Source organism: Sciurus vulgaris, assembly GCF_902686455.1.
Source record: "Sciurus vulgaris genome assembly, chromosome: 10".
Lineage (NCBI taxonomy): Eukaryota > Metazoa > Chordata > Mammalia > Rodentia > Sciuridae > Sciurus > Sciurus vulgaris.
Window position 1 is genome coordinate 82,221,256 of NC_136470.1, and position 21,384 is coordinate 82,242,639.

The 21,384-nt window shown below is 37.1% G+C and overlaps 1 protein-coding gene across 2 annotated transcripts in view; it reads right to left on the reverse strand.

Annotated features, from left to right (window-relative positions):
- Positions 1–21,384, reverse strand: part of CCDC50 (coiled-coil domain containing 50) — a 71,015-nt gene that overhangs the window by 34,104 nt on the left and 15,527 nt on the right. The gene's annotated exons all lie outside the window — the stretch shown is intronic.

The following is a 21,384-nucleotide window of genomic DNA, read 5'->3' on the forward strand; positions in this document are numbered from 1 at the left end:
TCCTGGAAGACTTATGTCTATTCCAATGTCTTTAAGGAAAAATACAACATTCAGAGTCCTACAGGTAGAAACAGAAGTATACTTCAAGAATAATCACATTCTTTAATGGGAATTAGACTTTGGTTTCAAGGTCTCTACACATAAAACTGCCCCTATATAATCTACAAACCCAAAGAAAACAAGAACCCTAGAGGAAACCAGGAATCTATCCCTAATTTTTCCTCCATCTGAAGATAAAGGCAAGAGCATCTGCTGGCCTGTTTTATTAGGAAAAAATCTGGGAAGCGATGGTCTCCAAGGTCCAGTTTACACTTGTTTCTTTAAAGAAACATACAAACAAAACAAAACAAAAACATGAAGGGCTAATCATGCAAAGGGCTATTTCAAGGACATGAGGTTTAGGTGGTAAGTTTTCACTCTATTCCAAACATCATGTAACATGTTTTTTTAAAAAAGGAAAAATTCCCTGAGGCCTCAGATTATGGCAATGGAGGAGACTCAAGATAACATCCCGGAGGGTCTCTCAGTTTAGGATTTCTTTCTAAATCTTTGGACTTGCCTACTGAGAACACTTAATCAAAACAGAATGAAGAACACTCCCCTGCCATCTAGGCACTGAAGTACATTCACATATACATCACAACAGTTCTGTCCCTCATTGAGAAATACTGCAACAAAAAGTAAGGGATATCACAATTATTTTGAAAATTTTATAGTGGAGGAATCATTCTAGCCCAAGACCATATTAAACTAAATAGCACCTGCTTACCACCTGCTCAACAGTAATCACAAAACCAGTAATTCCAATAGAAAGCTCTATTCTTTTCATCAGCTACATTCTCAGAAAAATCTAATAACTTGAGGCCCTGGTCAAAATCATATGATATTTCACAAAATGAGAGTGCTTTCAAGATGAGCTAGTGAACACCTTCATTTGATAGGTGAGGAAACCAGGACCAGAAGGAAGAAGGGTTTTATCACATATATAGTGCACTGGTGACAGGGCAAGGAGTCAGTGTCTAAGCCAGCCAAGAGACCTTTACTTTTCTGACACTGTGACAGCCCTCCTTGATTCCAGGTAAATCATGGTCAGAACAGACTTGAAAGAAGAAATCTGTATTAACCAACATTCTCAAAAACACTTAAATCAATATCCAATTTTTAAGTGGATAAGTCAAGCACAGATTTAATTTACAGACAATAAATATTTGGAATAGATTAACCCAAATGAAGATAATCAAATCATATGTTAAAAAAAAGTATTTTAATATATTCTTATTTTTGAAGCATATTTATTATACTAAAAAACCTAATGCTTTCATAGATCAATTTTCTTAAATTAATCTTAGAGTAACATTTTTTTTTTCTTTTCCTTCCTGCCTTCCCCACTGTGCTGGGAATCAAATCCAGGTACTCCTGTATGCTCATCCAGCACCCTACCACTGAGCTCCATTCCCAGTCCTTTACACTTATTAAGACAGGACTTCACTGAGTTGCCCCAGCAGGCCTCAAACTCGCAATCCTGTCTCAGCCTCCCAAATAGTCAGGATTACAGGTGCCTACCCAGTACACTCCTGACAGTAATGTTTTCCAAATCATGTATGCCAAGCTATCATTAGGTCATAAAAACAAATTACTAAGTCTGAGACAAGTGTTTTAAAAATAAGTAGACTAGAAAATGACAGACTATATCACATACACAGGAGACTATGGTTTGGAGAAACTATTTTTCAGTTTTATATACATGCTATCCATATAAATATATACAAACGTAAATGATATGTACTAGGTCACAATGTAAAACATATCATTCTGTAGATTATAGTCAAAAAAGTTTAGAAGCTACTTCACTTATGTTATTAGGTCAACAAGTTATGCCAAAGTATATGTGACATGTTTTTAATGTCATGCTACAATAAAAATTATAACTTTTATGAATTATAAATATATAGTTTATATGTATTTTAATACATTAAATATACATATATTTATTTCAGGGATAGCTACACCTGTAGTAAAAAAAAAAAAAAATACTTATATGACAGTGGCACAAACTGAATTCAAAATAGTGTGGTTACTGCTAGAAAGAGAAGAGGCACTAGTGCCTTAGCTATATATGCTGTTCCTCTGCTTTAAAAACAAAGTAAACAAACCCAAAAAACTAACATCTATTTAATTTAATTTAAATGGTAGGTTTTGGGGGATGTTTTTTGTTGTTATTGTTGTGTTCTTTCTTTTTCTGTGAAATGCTAGGGATCAACCCAGGGCCTCATGCATGCTAGGTACTTTAGCACTGAGCTATATCCCACCCCCAACCTGCCCCTGCCATCACAGCTCAGGTTCCTGGGTTTCCGTATTTCCTGTGCTTTTTGTAATGTCTGATATATCCCACTTTAAATTCTGTAATTAAATGTGATTTTTAAAATGCATTTCTTTCAGTTTATGAACACCATACATCGTAAACCACAAACATGAAATCATGGTTTGGCATATGATAGCAGGTACAAGAATAACTGATTATCTTACCACTACTCTTCTTAATGACTTTCTAATATCTGAACAGCAGAACTGAAGATATTCAGTTATTGTGATTTGACCCTGAATCTTCTTACTGAAGCAGGTGAACCCACAAGATATGAACAGGGCTTGTTCTAGAAGAGAATCTAGAAGATCTTCAATAACTGTTACGAAATACACATCCCCATACATTCAGACAGCTGTGTCATCAAAAACAGTGACTTATGCAGCACTTCAGAGTTTACTAAGAACTTCCAATAATCTCCTTTACACCAAACTATTATTTGCCCAATCTACCGTTTCTTCTCCTTTTCTTCAAGATCTCCCTATGTATTCCTTGCACTACTACTCTAACACAAGCTGGAAAACAGTCGACCATCCAGTCAACTTTGTAAATCAGTAACCAGAATGAGATTACAAAAAACTCATCACAGCCAGGCCAGGTTTAAACCAGGAGGGAACTTTGGTCCTTCCCTCATTTACTGTACTTGGAAGTAAAAGTATAAATAGTTCCTAGAGATAAACAGCATAAACTTACCTCACCACCTTTCCCTGCAAGTACATTTAACTGGAACTGGGGCTTTCTTTCTCCCATATCTCAAACTTTTTCCCTCCCATGTTCATTTTCACTCACCCAGAACTCAGGGCGCTCTTGCTACAAGCCAACCCCATTATTGTACTCCCCCAACATGCTGCTGAAATGAGTTTCCTCAACACAGAATCTCACAATGTTCTCCTTGTTCCCGTTCAGGCTCAAGGGTCCTGGAACCTCTTCTCTGTGTCCCAGACATTTTTCCAAAATTAGGGTGTTATAGCTGAGTTTCTTTTGAATACTAAAACATGATGCAATTCTGCCTCCTTGCTTCGGAAAACACAACAGTTAGAAACTTCTTTTGTCCTTCAACTGGAGTACACAGGTGCTTCCCCATTCAGATGCAAATTCTTCCAGGGATGGGACTTTGTGGTAGGGGTCTCTGCACCTCTTACACAATTAGCAATGGTACAGTGACTTCAGGAAATGCTCATAAATCAAAAAAAAAAAAAAAAAGGCAAAGAAAAACTGTCAATAAAGTCAAAGAACAATGAGCTCCACAGACAAAAAATTAAAAAGGTTATGAACAAAATAAAGCTCTGCCATTATGACAGCATCACAAACTTGTAAATTTTGTCAAACAGCATTTAAATAAAATAATTAATAATAAATTACATAAAACTAGAACTCTCTCCCATTTTCATTAAAAGTGTAGTGATTTTTTTTTAATCCAATACATACGTGGAACTATACAGGAAATTTGTTTACGTTAAGTATCAAAAATGAGAAGGGGGGCTGGCTGCCATAAATACATTCATATATACATCCCCCATCCATTTTCCTTGAAGAGGAAGATAATTCTCAATCAGTTGTAGATTCTCTAAAAATAGACAAATAGTATACTATGCACTTAATAACTACTCACTTAATAAGCATGTGCTGAACTCTATTCCAGGATGAATAACTCTTTGCAAATCACCAGAGGTGAAGATGACAGAAAGGTAAAATAGTATAATATATGTGATAGATGTTATACTAGAGACTTGAAGTAAATTATTGGAAGGCATAAGCATTGGAGCAATTATGGCTACTTATGAATCGAGAGTTGGTATAAGAAGTGAGGATGATGGTGACTTGGATACAATGTACCAGGAAATCTTGATTAACACGCAAAATGGATTTCGAAGGGAGGTTAAAATCTTTAAAGTTTTATCTTGTTCCCATTTTATTTCACTCTTTTTTATGGCATATTAGCTATTTCTCATAGCTTTGATTATTCTAAAATGTTCTTGGCAAATCTCCATTTATAATAGAATATTAAGAAAATACAAACAAGCAAAGAGTTCTGTGGATCACTGATAAACATCTTCTCCATTTTCAGCAAATTTTCACATTATATTACATGAAAATATTCTTCTACAAATACCTTAAGTACACTGGATAACTTTTGACAAATGCTGGTCTTACAGGCAGAGCTTAGTTTTAGAGAAAAGAAAAAAATCAGAATCAAAATTGGAAAGGAGCCTAAAAAAAACAAAAAATAACAAGTTAACAACTAGTTTGCTAATTTGTGGAGTGGACAAATGTTTGGTTACTTCAAGTAGAGAAGAGGTGTAAGTTTTTTGTTTGTTTGTTTTATTATGGATAAAAGTATTCAGCATTTATGGCAGAAGGCTCCATTATGGAAAAAAAGACACAAGAGACAAAAATACATAAGGACATCCTGAACTTCTGTGTCTGGAAAGCATTCAAAGGATTCCTCAAAGGGAATCATAGCAAGAGATAAGACAGAAAGGCCGTGTGCACCACACTGAAAACTGATTTATTACACCATAGGCATTCCTGGTACATAGTTTATGTAACATGCACCAAAGAAAATCTAGTATTTGCCACCACACTTCACCAAAAGCAAACAAAAAAATCTGCCTATTATACTTTTTATTATTCTTTTTGCTTTCCCATTATTATTATCTCTTTAGGGGAGACACAGCCTATTCCCAAATTCTCCCTACAAGTAATTGTGGGGCTTTTCATTAACATGGGTACAGACTGCTATTGCCTTCCTACAGATTAACACCTTTGCCTGACCTTCCTTTGGAAATCACCCAGAAAGTGGAAATATTTTCATACTCTAATAACCAACATGTTAAAGGAAAACAGAAAATTAAACATCACTAATTTCAATGTCCCCTAAAATTCTGGTCCAACAAAAACAAATTTAAAGTACTAAAATAGTATTTGAAAAAAATGTTTTCTTAGTCATTAACATACCAGATTACGATCTCCTCAGCTTTCTATCCATCAAGGAAGACGTAAATGACTACATTTTACATGAGATATAGTTAAGATTGTTTTATAAAGTTCACTTTAAAAAGTTTCTCTCCTCCTTAGAAATGAAATATTCTCTTTAAAACCTATTCCAGAGAGGTGATCTAGATTTAGAAGCGATATAGTAAAACAGTCTTTGGATCCCCTTATCTCTTGTATGAGCAAATAAAAGCATCCCATCCCCTTCTACCCCTATCACAAATGCACTTGGGCATACAGACACACGCACAGATACACACTCTTAAGCAGGAATTCTGTTTACTCCTTCACTAAATTATCATATTCTCAAACTTTAGTCAAGAATCAAGCACTTAACCTGACAACAATAATGGGAAAAAAAAAAAAAATTTAGTGGGGGAACAATTTGCTAAACTAATTCAGCTCTAAAGTTTAAAAGTTCTAAATAAGAATTAAATTATACTTCTATTAAAAGAATATTAACTCAGGTCAAATACACAGAATGAGTATACATAAACTAATCATCCCATTTAAAACAAACCGAGAAATTTTCTGCACTAAGAAATGACTTCATGATATTCTTCATATTATCCAAGTATTATGCACATACCCAACTCCCAGTTAACTTCATACAAGAAGTGAAGCAGTCATTTCCTTTGTCATTCTTTTATTCACACCCTAACACTTTCTGAAACTATAATTCATATGACTCAATCTTTACTAGCTCCCACTACCCATTATAAACATGCCTAGATTACTAAGACATTCACTAGAAACTTTCAACTGTATTTGTTTTCCCTTTTAAGGAAGGGTAAAATTTTATGAATTGTCTTATTTTTATGTAAGTGATATAAGTAGCAGATGAATTACACACTCATTGTTTTGAGAGCAGGGATGATGCTTGCTTTTGTTAATTCCATAGATCTGAAATACCAAGTGAAAGAATGGACATTTTTTTAAGCTGTCTATTTTATTTCAACTCCCTAAGGTCTCCCTACCAGTGACGGGAACAAAGCCCTTAAAGCTGTTCCAGGAAACAGCCCCAAACAGAGAATAAAAGAGTAATTGGAGCAAGATAGTATTCAGGCAGTTAAGACACCAGAATCTACACCCTGTTGTAAAACATTGTGAAACATGTTGTATGTTATCAGCAAACCCAGACCCCCTTTGAAATTTCCCGGCAGCTTTGTTCCCCTTTTCCCTTTCATGTGCGACCCCTCCCGATGTGTGGTCTCTGCCTTTATAAACCTACAAGATTTTCTGCGAGGGACTCGACTCCTCGACTCCTGCGTGAGTCACGAGTCGGGTCCCAGCGCGCTGGAATAAACACCTCTTGCGGTTTGCATCAAGTGACGCCTCCTGCAGTTGATTGGGGTTGCCGTTGATCCATGGGACAGAGTTGGGGTTTCCTTTTGGGGGGCCTTACATTTGGGGGCTCGTCTGGGATAAGACGCCCCCCCCCATCAGCGGAGTTGACCTTGGAGGTAAGAAGGGGTACCCCGAAGTTGTCTGTCTTTGTCTTGTGTTTTGTTAGTTGGTCTGGTTCTGTGAGCGCGCTTTTGGTTTCAGTTTGGCAACCGTTCGGTGACTCGTGAGAGTGGCCAAACAGTGGTCGGTAGACGTGCCTGGAGGGCCACAGGTTGCAGCCCTGGGGGACGCCCCAAGAGTGGAGGAGAGCCAGGGACGCCTGGTAGTCTCCATCGGTAAGGGTGCTGATCGGGTTAAGATCGCACCCGTTTGTTCTGTTGTGTGTTTGTGGTAGACAAAGTGGAGGAAGGGTTGGAACAACTGCGGGGTTCTCGGCCCGGGCTACTCTCGGGTGGACCCCAAAGGTTCCTTCTCCGGACTCCCCCTCCCAACAGCCCTGAAGGGTAATTTAGCAAAGTAGCTTCATTCTCAAAAGTAATGGAAAATAAGGTCTCATAATTTTCTTTAACATCCAACCAGTCCTGATGAGATGGCTAAAATGCCCTAGGCACAAGGTTTCTGTTAAAACCTGTTAGATCCTTCCAGATCTCAGTCAAGGCTTACATTGAAATATAAATAAAAGAAGCCTAAAGGCTCAGTAGGAGACCGGTCTCAAACCCAGGGAAAGAAAAGGTAAAAAGAGTCTTTAAAACTCCAGGAAAGTAAATTTTATGGTACTTTACTAAAGTAATTAACGGCCGTATCATTTTTCTAGGACTCTTGTTTTTTTTAATTATATGTTTTTTTGAGCTCATGATTTTTTGATCAGTTCTATTTTTTATTCAACTAGAGTTTTTGAACATCTGTTACATTGCAATGGAGATTCACCTATAAAGTTACAAGGCCTCGATTTTGTGTTATTTGTATGTCGTGCTGCCTAATGTCATGTTTTGTCTGTATCAAAACTGAGCGCTCCTAAAATTAAAATTTAAAAATGGATCCAGATACTTTTAATTCACGTGATTTAAAAAGGTTCAAATTGGGTAAACTAATAAAAGTAAAATGTCTTTGAAAATAACTCACAAGTCTCTAGGTGGTCAAGCTAATAAAATATTGATGTTAATAAAGTGTCTAATATCAATTGTTTCTAGGACTTTTCTTCAACAGGAAAGAGACAGCAAATACTGTTCAGGACACTTGTCTGATCTTGGTTTTTACAGAATAAGTGAATTAGAGTTAACATGTATGGGATTACTCAAATGTGTTTGTAGAGACATCTGATTAATTTACAAAGTTAAAATGCTAATTGTTAAATAACATCGAGTACTTTTAACTCCTTAAATTCCATGGGGTATCATACTTAAACATTATTGGTGTTTTCATAGGTTGGTAAATAAAAGGGTTTAAACTTGCTTTGTGTCATCACTAAACTAAAAACAAGGTTACTAAGAGTTATGTCCTAACAAGTGCAATTCTATATACAAAGGGTCCCAAAAGTTTCAACTGTGTTTCAATTAGAGTACTATAAACAACAGAATATTTAATCTTATTAAAATAGAGTAATTTATCTAAATTCAGAAATTTCACAAGAGTTGTTTCAGAATGTGAACAAAAAGGGGTCAACAAATAGGAAAGAGAAAATAAAAGGTTCTGGGTATGGAAATATATTTAGTAAAAGGAAAAAGGAAATGTTTCTGGGTAAGAAAGTGCTTGTGTGATGAAATACATGAGGGTCTCAGTAAGTGCTAAGAAAGTCAGTGTAAGTAAAGGGCAAGTTTCAACAAGTTTGTGTGTAACTAAGGTGGTTATATGTATGTGAGACAGCTAAAACTATTGAAGATTTTTCCTAAGGTGAAATACTAATGTTCTGATATAAACCAGTTTAATCTATATGGTAGAATGACATGGTAAAATGACAAGGATTTGAAACACTAATTTACTCTTAACTTTGTGTCTATTAAGATTTATTTCTTTAGAACAATTAGTCTTAAAAATTGGGGTGTATACAATTATGGTTAAACAACTGTTATAGAGTATTATACTATATTACAGAGTCTACATTTTTCTTTAAAAACTAAATGTGGTAAGAAAAAAAGTGTCAAGGTAATTGTGAAATGGTCACTAGTTGTATATTAAATGTGTTCATATTTTTCAGGTACACAAGTTTTTAAAGCAGGGAATTTATTAAGCTCTGCTATTCTCCAGATTAAACTTGTCTGTAATGGTAATCTTAAACTTATAAAGAGTAAATTGTATTGGGGATTTATTTCTATCATTTAATGTTCTAGTATAGGACCTGTTATCAATGGGGTATGTGTAAAATTTGTCACTTTTTACACTGAGATAAAGAATTTCAAATGTAAATGTATTTCTAAACATTAGAGTCTGATTTGTTTAAAGGTTAATATTGTGAAACATGAAAGAAACATGAAAACATTTTGCCACTTAATCACACAAAAGGAAAGTTAAAAGCTCTCTCAGCCTTTCTTTGATTCATGTTTTAGATACTATGTTAAACTGTGTTAATTATAAAGTTTATGTAGACTCAGGAAACAGTATATGTAAACTACTTAATGGTATTTAAGGAAGAAGCAAAGATCAACTTAAGATCTGTAAAGAGCCACGCCTTACCTGAGATAAGTCTCTGCCTCCCACCTCACTGTGTATAGAATAGCTCCAAAATAAGTCAGACTTCAGCTTATATAAAGTTATAGTCTAATCTCCAGAATCTATAAAGAACTCAAAAAACTCTACACCAATACAAATAATACAAGAATACAAATAATCCAATCAACAAATGGGCTAAGGAAATGAATAGGCACTTCACAGAAGAAGATCTACAAGTAATCAATAAACATATGGAAAAATGTTCAACATCTCTAGTAATAAGAGAAATGCAAATCAAAACCACCCTAAGATTCCATCTCACCCCAATTAGAATGGCGATTATCAAGAATACAAGCAACAACAGATGTTGGCAAGGATGTGGGGAGAAAGGTACACTCATACATTGCTGGTGGGGCTGCAAATTAGTGCAGCCACTCTGGAAAGCAGTGTGGAGATTCCTTAGAAAACTTGGAATGGAACCACCATTTGACCCAGCTATCCCACTCCTCCGCCTATACCCAAAGGACTTAAAATCAGCATACTACAGAGATATAGCCACATCAATGCTCATAGCTGCTCAATTCACAATAGCTAGATTGTGGAACCAACCTAGATGTCCTTCAATTGATGAATGGATAAAGAAATTGTGGCATATATATATATACACACACACAATGGAATATTACTCAGCCATAAAGAACGATAAAATTATGGCATTTGCAGGCAAATGGATGAAATTGGAGAATATCATGCTAAGTGAGATAAGCCAATCTCAAAAAACCAAAGGTCGAATGATATCGCTAATAAGTGGATGAGGACACATAATGGGGGGAGGGAAGGGTTAGTGTTAGGGTTAGAGTTAGGGTTAGGGAGGGGGGCAAGAATGGAGGAAGGAAGGACTGTACAGAGGGAAAGAGGGGTGGGAGGGGTGGGGGGAAGGGAAAAATAACAGAATGAATCAAACAACATTACCCTATGTAAATTTATGATTACACAAATGGTATGCCTTCACGCCATGTACAAACAGAGAAACAACATGTATCCCATTTGTTTACAATAAAAAAAAGAATAAAAAAAATAAAGTTATAGTCAAAAAATTGGTTCTTGTTGTAAAAGTACTGTGATCTCAAATAGGGGATAGAATGTGGTCCTCAATCAAAATTCAAGATAGCTATTATACAAGTTGAATATATTTTTACTCTTGCTAATTTCATTTTGTAAAACTATTACCTGTTAATGTTTTGCAGAAGTATCTGCTTCAAGAACACACAACCTAGGTAACTTGTGATAATAAGCCATCACCTATAGAATAGATAGTGGTAACTTCCAGTACTAATACAGACTCCAGTTAGATAAAAGGGTAAATAACTGTAAAGTTATAGACATTGAAGTTAAAGCCCAGTACTCTTACTTTATGACTGGTGAGACTTGCTTGCTGGATGATTAAGATCAAACTTAGAGATTGGAGTTAAATACAGAGGTCAAGAAAAGTCCATATTTGGGTCTTGCCCTCAAAGTCAGCCTGAACCCAGGGAATACGAGGACTTCTCTAAGGAGCGTTGCAACTCTGGGTCACACAACCTCCTGATCAAGGAGATTGTTGAGACTAGAGGATGAAAAATCACTCAGTGCATCTGCTGCAGAGGAGGGTCATGGAAAAAGGGAAACATCCCTTGATGCTTCCAAAGGAAGTCACCTCATCAAGAGACCCTGCCTAACCAAAGTCACTGGTGGAACTATGAAGCCGCTCTTAAGTTCTCTATAAGTGACCCCTGTGGGAACTCAGCTGAGTCTTTAACAAGACAGGAACCAGGTCAATTTGACCAGCTTGATCTTAGACACCCAGCAAAACAGTTAAAACCAAAGTATAGCCATTCTTGGGCATTTAAAGAAAATAATAGTTAAATGTAACTTAAGATGTATACTTGTGTTAGCCCACTAGAATAAAAACTGGAAGCTACAAATTAAAGAAAGATTCTTCAGCAAATGTGCCTGATAACTATCAAGAGAAACTGCCAGAGTCAGAAGTTTTTAGTCAGTTTAAGGCCTGCAGACCTTCCTAAGCTACACAGGTAGACTTAATCTATGTTTGCTAGTATGATTATCTATTCCTAAGTAGCAGAAGTATAGAGATCTCTACTAAACACAGGTAATACCAATAAAGGGATATTTTACAAAATCAGATGACATTAAGTAGCTTAACTATATTTTCTGGGGACATCTATGACATTAAGAGCTAAATGTTGTGTTTACATTCCTGATAACCTGGACAATGTTAAAGTCCCCAAATAAAGGCCTTGTCCTCTCCAGCCTTTGCTAGGCCTAGTTATGGGAACAATTTCTCAGTTCTTCCACCTCCTGGTGAGAGATTAACTTGTCATTTTCATGATACTCAGTGGCATGTTTCAGACGCTGCAACATTTACTTTGTACTAATCTCATTTCAGTACTCATGTCTTTTTGTTCTTCTATCATAGAAGCAGCCACCCCCAGATGACTTTACAACCTGCTCTTCCCCAACCAGGCTTCTTCCTGGCTCCCCTCGATTGACCCGATTTAAAAAAACAAACAAACAAAAAAAAAAAACAGAAACTCCAAACTGCTTGCCCCTCGCTGCCCCCATTCAGCTTCGAAGTAGCCAGAATGACCGACGCCCCTTTTCATTTCTTTAACAAGCAGTTAGGAGTTCCTAAAGCTAACGGGGGGAATGAAGCCAGAATTGGTAGACAGATAGGTAGTGTAGAAATAGGGGATCGGGTCAAATCGAGGGAGTAGAGGCCATAAAGTCATCTGCCTCTGGAAGTTGGAGACTGCCCCTGGAAGAATGGAAGGTCAAGGATCTCCGGAGGCCATTGATTACCAAATTTACCTGCCTTTATCAAGGACTGTTTATCAAAGACTGCAAACAAGGGGCTGCTAATTGGTGCCCCCTGGGCCCTTGCCTGCCTGAAAAGTCGATGGCATCGCTACCTGGATTCACGCTTTGCATGTCAAGCCTGCACCACCACCAGACCCAACGTGGAAAGTGGAAAAACTGGACAACCCCCTCAAGCTCCACATCCACCGTGTTCCTGCTCCTGTTGACACACCTCCCGCCGATAAGTAGTCCCAACCCTCATGCCCCCCAACAACTAACATGGCAGGTCCTCTCCCAGACTGGAGATATAATATGGAGCACCACCAGGGAGAAACCCCTTTGGGCTTGGTGGCCGTCCCTAACCCCAGACATCTGCGCCTTAGTAGCTGGGTTAGATAATTGGGATATCCCTACCCTGACTTCTGAGGAGGCCCGTAGACGTTGGCCAACATCACGCAGGCCTTTCGGGGGAACAGAATACCGCCTAGTTGAAGGGTACAACCCAGGATGTAACTACCCACGCTCCCGTGACAATCTAAAACAGACCCCTTTCTATGTCTGCCCTGGGATAGGAGGTCACAGAATATAGCAAGGACGTGTGGAGGTATAGACCATTATTATTGCTCTGCATGGGAGTATGAGACTCTGGCAACACTTATTGGTGCCCCACCTCCTCCTGGGATTTAATCACCATATAGCAAAATCTTACGGCTGCCAAATGTAATAACCAAGGGTGGTGTAACCCACTGAACATCTCCTTCACGGAGTCACCTTCATCAGGGAGAGAGTAAGTGCTGTACAGGTACTAATGCTCAGGCAACAATACCAGTCCCTCCACCAAGGAAATAGCTTTGGAGAAGAGTATATAGAGACAGAAGTTCCATGATTAGAACTTACCAAAAAAGAAAATGGGGAAATGAAAGAATGGACATTTTTTTAAGCTGTCTATTTAATTTCAACTCCCTAAGGTCTCCCTACCAGTGACGGGAACAAAGCCCTTAAAGCTGTTCCAGGAAACAGCCCCAAACAGAGAATAAAAGAGTAATTGGAGCAAGATAGTATTCAGGCAGTTAAGACACCAGAATCTACACCCTGTTGTAAAACATTGTGAAACATGTTGTATGTTATCAGCAAACCCAGACCCCCTTTGAAATTTCCCGGCAGCTTTGTTCCCCTTTTCCCTTTCATGTGCGACCCCTCCCGATGTGTGGTCTCTGCCTTTATAAACCTACAAGATTTTCTGCGAGGGACTCGACTCCTCGACTCCTGCGTGAGTCACGAGTCGGGTCCCAGCGCGCTGGAATAAACACCTCTTGCGGTTTGCATCAAGTGACGCCTCCTGCAGTTGATTGGGGTTGCCGTTGATCCATGGGACAGAGTTGGGGTTTCCTTTTTGGGGGCCTTACACAAGAACAAGGAAGATATTCCAGAAACATATTTTGTCTTAAGAAAGTATGACAGGCAGCCACAAATGAAATATAGCATTTTGTGGTTTAAAATACAGGGTATTTTCACATTTATTCCTCCTAATCACTAAAAAAAAAAAAAAAGAGCATCCTAATTTTATTTATGAAGAAACTAAAGCAAAAAATTAGTGAGTTGAGCACAATCATCCGGTCGATAAACAAATGGATTGTAAATTAAATTCACCTTTTTGGTCTTAAGTATTTCTATACAAAGGAAACTGGAAGAAAAGTGTTTTGATATATCAGAAAAGCATGGTACTATCAAGTACTAATTAAAGACAAATGAAAAATGTGCCTGAGGTTCTTTGAAATTAAGAATTAAATTTGGTAAAGGTGGTTACATGTATTCAAAAGTGGGTTCTACCCAATCAACAAATGGGCCCAGGATATGAACAGACACTTCACAGAAGAAGATCTACAATCAACCAACAAACATATGAAAAATGTTCACCATCTTTAATAATAAGAGAAATGTAAATCAAAACTACCTTAAGATTCCATCTCACCCCAATTAGAATGGCGATTATCAAGAATACAAGCAACAATAGGTGTTGGAGAGCATGGGGGGGGGGGGAAGGTACACTCATACATTGCTGGTGGGGTTGCAAATTAGTGCAGCCACTCTGGAAAGCAGTGTGGATATTCCTTAGAAAACTTGGAATGGACCCTCCATTTGACCCAGCTATCCCACTCCTCCGCCTATACCCAGAGGACTTAAAATCAGCATACTACAGAGATACAGCCACATCAATGTTCATAGCTGCTCAATTCACAATAGCCAGATTGTGGAACCAACCTAGATGTCCTTTAATTGATGAATGGATAAAGAAACTGTGGGTATATATATGCAATGGAATATTACTCCACCATAAAGAATGATAAAATTATGGCATTTGCAGGCAAATGGATGAAATTGGAGAATATCATGCTAAGTGAGATAAGCCAATCTCAAAAATCCAAAAGATCTCATAAGCGGATGATGACACATAACGGGGGATGGGAGGGGGGCAAGAATGGAGGAAGGAGGGACTGTATAGAGGGAAAAGTGGGGTGGGAGGGGTGGGGGGAAGGAAAAAAATAACAGAATGAATCAAACATCATTAACCTATGTAAATGTATGGTTATGCAAATAGTATGCTGTTACTCTATGTACAAATAGAAACAACATGTATCCCATTTGTTTACAATAAAAATAAATTTTAAAAAAAAATGGGTTCTAGATATCAAAGAAAAGTGTACTTTCCTGTCTCAAAAAAAAAAAAAAAATTAGACCTCCAGCAGTGATAGTCTATCCTCACTCCTGAAAGATGAGAACAATAAGAAGTTTGTTTCATTTGCGCAGTGTTTCATAGGTGATCTACTCAGAAAATCTTGTAGTATCTGTGGAAAATTTCAAGAAAAATCTCCCTTTGGAACAACCTGCTATCACTCTGGTCCTCCATGGAGCGCTGAGCTTCCTGCCTTTCAGGAAAAGAGAGTATTAATAAATTTAGATTAATATGTCTAAGAAATATTTTAAAAATTTTAAAAATAATGTGTAAGTTCCTTGCCTTTGTTTTCCGCTCTACAAAGGAAATGTCTCCTTAATCTATCAGAGTCCTTTCCCTTACTAATACAATTGCCTGAGTAGAAGAAAAATGGAACATAGGGAAACTATGAATAAATTCCATCCAGGACAAATTCTGTACCTTCTCAATCCCAGCAAAGTTTACACACTTAGGGACCAAATTGACAGCAAAAGCACAATCAAGCACCAAAATTAAGCTCCTTGATTACCTTAGTCCTTGTCCTGATGCCAATTCATGCCAATTTAATGAGAAAAAAGGAAAAAATGTTTATTGCTTTGCCAGCAAAGGAGAAACACAGGGGACTCCTGTCCCAGAGGCTGTGACTCTGCCCATCAGGGAAAACAGAGGGCTTTAAAAGAAGCTATTCAAAGGCTACATTCCAGGTGCACCCTGATGGTGTGTTGAAATTCACTTGTAATTTGGGGGATAGTCACTTCCTAGTTCTTCTGCTGATATCTCCTTCATGTGAAGAACAGATAACTCAAGGTATCTTGTTCCCTGCACCCAGGTTAGGTAGGGGGAGAGGGAGAACAGGAAAAGAAAAATATGTCCTTTTAAAATAAGCAGCAAGGGCTATGTTCAAAAGGTAAAGGGGATCACTGTCCCATCCCTACTGAAAGTACACAGAAAACCCACTCCGGAGGAGAGAACCAAAACAAGAGTTTTTAATAAACAAGAGTGTCAGCCCTTAAGGAAGGGAGGAAGGGAGGGAGGGAGAGAGGGAGAGAGGGAGAGAGAGGAAGAGGAAGAGGGAGAGACAGGGAAGGGAGAGGGAGGGAAGAAGAGAGGGGAAGAGAGGGAGAGGGAGAGAGAGGGAGAGAGCGCACGCTAATGGCAGGGGAACTGCCCTTATGTAGAGGAAGCCCACTAGCTAATGGAATCAATGACTGACAAAGAGGTTAACAATCTAGATTGTAAAATGGTGTGTGGGGGGAGCAGAATCAGGGAAGAAATGGCTGCAGCCTTGTTCCCTTCACCTACAAACACCAGAAGCTAAAGGAACTGATCAGGAGCTTCTATGGGTTTCTCCCATTCATGCCCTCTGTACTGGGAATTAATCCCAGGGTCTCAAGCATGTTAGAAAAGTGCTCTACCACTGAGCTACTTACCCAGCCCAACAGGAAGCTTCTTAAAGTGGCTGAGCAATAAAACTACAGATACTCTCCTAAACGTCTGCCCCAATTATGAGACACAATAACAAAAAAACCAAATTGCTGGTCATTTTAACAAAATTTCCCACTTTCAGGAAGAAAGTTGAGAACAAAAAATAATACCTAAGTAATGTTTGAGCAATTAATTTATTATGCACAATGGGCAACTGAAATTTTGATCCTTGTAGTGTCTAAAATTTCCAGCTCACTGAAATTAACGAAATTGACATACAGTATGACAGAGGTAGAGAGTGGCACATAATCTTGGCAGATGCTAAGCAGATAAACTGCACAGGTGTTTCATCCTCATTTACTTTGTTCCTCGTCAAAATAGGTAACAGCAGTGCTACTTTTCTGATCAAGCCTCCATATCCCCCGTTCCTTCCAATATGCCATGGTTAGTCCATCTGTCTGGGAGACAGATGATCTTTTCAAGCAGAGATCTATAATATAATCAAATCAGATTCAACTTCCTGTATTTATGGTCCTTAGTATAATTATCCCCCTTACTAAATTACCACCAAGTACTCAGAGATTTCCACAATTCCTTTCTGAAAGACAAAAAAAAAAAAAAAAAAAAAAAAAAAAAACAAAGACTTTCTTTCTACCCATTGTATATATGATTAAGGGATCAAGTAATATTAACTGATATTTCAACTGTTTGGTGATATTTATGGTTACTGGTTTTGGGTCCTACTTTCAGTTGTTTGGCTGTTGTGGGTGTGGAAAACACAATGACAGGGCCTTACAAATCTGCAAAAATCTTAGCTACCACTCATGTTAGCAGGGGGATCCCTGTTCGGTCTGCCTAAGGCACCCACCCACCTCCTTTGCTATCTAGATAATTCATAATTATCTTTCAGTATCTCAGTTCACCTTAGTATTAACCCCAAGTGACTACATACAACCAAAACCAATGCAACTGATTCACCTGCAAACCAATTCATTCATTCTCCACCTTACTCAAAACAAAGAGCTGCGTTTCTATCAGTACTACTTCAAACGATGAACTCTATCACCCCAAATTTCAGATGTGTTATAATAGAAGAACACATCATCTGGTAGAATTTTAGAACACTTAGAAACATGGTATACCAAGCAGGTGGTCACCTCTTGTTCCCTTTAGGAGACAATTAAAACATATGACTCAATTTATAAAGAAATGATGGCTCTGGAATTTAGAATAATATGTCTAAACAAAAAAAAAAAAAATGGGATTGCCCATATTAGAGACCGGTATTCTAAAAATGTGTACGCATGTGTATATATAAGCAACAAATATGCTTAGGATCTATGTGGCATTTTGAATCAAAAAATGCAATATGTGCCAAGATGCTGGCAAGAATCTGTGGAGTTTGCAGTCAGTTTCATGAGTCACTGGTTTGAGAAAATTTCCCCATGTCCTAAGAAGTCCTCTGAGGTTGCAGGCTACCAAATAATGTCAAAAATTAGAAACTGTAAACTAAGTAGAAGGTGAATGTCAAAAACGGAATGAAGGAATGAAGGAAGGAAGGAGGCAAGCAGGCAGGTTGGCCTTCAGAAATCCTCATAATGAAGAGATTTTTAGGGTTCCTGCAATAAACATTACACAGAGATAGATACCTGTTTTCTTACTGGTGCATTATGATTATGCATAATAGTGGGATTCACTGTGGCATATTCATATATACAAATAACTTGATCAATTTCATTCCCTAGTATATTTCCTTTCCCTCTCTTGTTCCCTCTCCTTGATCCTCCTTCCTCAACTCTTCTGATCTCCCTTCTATTTTCATTCAATTAGAGGTCCCTGTAAAAATTTTTTTCCAAGAAAACCTTTTTCATTAAAAGCTCTACACATACCAGAATAGAATAATTCAGGATCCTCTGCAAAGTTCTTCCAAGTATTTAATCTGCTAAAGTCACCATCTTGGTTAGAACACCAACTTTAACCCCCAAAGAAATATCTTCAAGAATGATGTTAAATGATAGATTGGGTTTCCAAATTTCCAAATATTTCTAAATTTTAGTCCCTGTTCATAAAAGACTGATTCATCATTTCCTTAAAATTATAAAAGATGCAATCATTGTCTATTATTATCAGAAAGGGTTTTATCTGCTGTCAAATTCTTATCTTGCTCTATCAATCATCTCAACTCCTCTTAAATATCCAGCAACACCAAACCCATTCCTTTCAATGCAGCCATTTTCGGTAATTAGGTTAAATGGTCTTCAGAACAAAATCTGCCAACCTATTGTGGTTACCCACTGGTCCTAATTTTAGCCTTAGGGCACTCCCATTCCCTAGAGTGCATGTGGGTGCTCTGCACAAACCACTAGCACTCTGAAGCCTATTGTTTGTACACCCTTTAGATGATCATCCATTCAGCATATCATTATTGGCCAATGCACAGGTAAAAAGTCTTAAAAATACTTGGTGTCATAAGAAGAAACCGGGCCACCCTGAGCCTCTATAGTACACTTTGACTATAGTTGAAATATCTGACTTTTCAAATTTAATTTAGAAATTACAAAAAAAGGATAAATATGAAAACCCTAATATTAAATATATACTATGGGATAATAATGTAGTTTATTTTCCTGTTTAAACATTTCCATGTTTTCCAAGATAAAGAATCTTATTATCCTTTCCAAAGTATTTTATAATAAAAAGATGCATATCTTTATCCTAATTTAACTATCTAAACAGTGACATAAGAAATATTTAGAAGAAAAAAAAATCAGTTGCAGTAACAATATTTTATTGATTCATGTATACTGCTCCTTTAGGGCTTTTGAATGTAAATTATTAAAGGAAAAAATTATGCGAATAAAAACAAAGTCTACACAAGACCCTAAATTTGACTATTATCTTTCTGTGCACCGACACAAGGGAAATATATGAAGTTATTCAATTCTGATCATCAGAAAGAATATTCGTTGATGAAAAATGTTTATTAGTATATAATATGATAGTAAATTCAGTGACCATGTTGAAACTTAGGAAACACTAAATAATACTTAAATGTGTGACTAGGCACACACAAATTTTCAATAAACACACAAGGCTAAACACAATAGTCATTATAAATGCAAAACAATTAATCCCAACATTTCATTTGATGCAATTTATCAAAGTAGGTTTCTGAGTTGTTTTTTTGGTGTTTCCCCCCCCCAATCCCCTAAATTCAAAGTTAAGTGAAAAACCTCAGTAACCTAAACCATTTGTTTGGCAAGTAAATATATTATAGCTAACCACAGACACACCAGATTGCAGGCAAGTGGGTTTTGAAAATGCTGAGATAATATAAGTCATCAAATCAGATGTACTACTTTAATATCACAGACCATCTACATCATTATCAAAGACCACAGAGTAGCTGGTAACTTATTGGAAAAGAGAAAATAGCTGAATCAGGAATTTCCATCTGACAGGGCAAATGGGAATAAGAGAAGCAGTGAAAGATAAAAAAAAAAAAAAAAAAAAAAAAAAAAAAAAAAAAAAAGGTGGAGCGGGAGTAACAGGGTGAAAACAGAGCAATTTTACTCATACTGGTAGCACTGTTGGAGAAAGAATTTTCCATAAGGAACTATCTGACTCAATTTACCATAAGTGATTTTTTAAAAAAATACAAACAGCCTCACAAGCTTCTTGTGTTGCAAGCATAAACTTCATGGATTGGTGTTGTAAAACCAAAACCTTCTTTTTTTTTTTCTAGCAATGTTAACAAAATAAAAGCTACTTGAGAAAAGTTATGGCTAGGTCCTTATCTATTCTAAGAAAATGCAAATGCAGATATTAACACAAAACACTCAAGTTGAACTTCCTTTCTTCTCAAGAAACAACCTGTAATCTCAAAATGAGCTCAATCAAGAAATCATTTAGTATGAGTCTCCATCAAATTATTAGGTTCTTTTCATTACCACCTAGTGGTCACTAAGGTTGTCTTCAAAACCCTAAGTAATGAGCATTCCACAAGGCCCAATGCTGAATGGAACAGGTATTAGAAAAGATTTCCTTAAACTAAAACCTCTATGATCTATCAATGCATCATTATACTCTTAGAGTCACATTTTTTTTAACACCACACTGGTCACATGTAGCATTTCTATTTAAGTTAATTAAAATTAAATTTAAAAAATTCAATTCTAGCCAAGCATGGTGGTGCACGACTATGATCCCAGCAGCTCTTGAGGCTGAGGCAGGAGGATCACAAATTCAAAATCAGTCTTAGCAACTTAGTGAGGTTATAAGCTAAGACCCTGTCTCAAAATAAAAAATAAAAATGACTGTGAATGTGGCTCAGTGGTTAAGTGCCTTTGGGTTCGATCCCTGGTACCAAAAAAACAAAAAAAAAAAAAAAAAAAAATCAGTTCTACTCAATTTCACTAACCATACTGTTTTGGACAGTATAAAATACAGAATATCTCCATCATTGCATGAGTTCTATTGGAAACACTATGCTAGATAATGATCAAGAGTGTGATAGATAGGATAGTGCCAATTTAGATAAATGGACCATCAGCAGACCAATTAGGCTCTACAGCATTTAAAACCGTACCATTGGTGTTCGTGTGTGCACGTAAGTGTTTTAACCAAAAGTTATTAATTACCTTTGTCATTATGGACAACCAAGGGTCTTGAGTATATTATTGCTCATATTAACTATCACTTTACCTTTAAAGCACTTGTATACTGAGATTTCTCCAGGCTTGTTTTTTTACTCAGTCCTAAAGTCATGATAGATTTGTTATCCTCACCAGGGTGAACAGGTCAGGAATCATTCTACATTTATCAGACAACTGTGCAGATATGATCACATAAAAAAAAGTGATCAAATTTCTACTTGGAAAGGAAAGGGACCCAGTTATTCAAATGGTTAAAGGAGTTCAATCCTTAAAATTCAATTGCTACTGATAAACCCATCAAATCTGTAATACTTTACTAATCAAATACTTACTGCAGGACCTTGAAGTCAGATTAGTAACCACCTATACTTGTGAATTTCAATTGG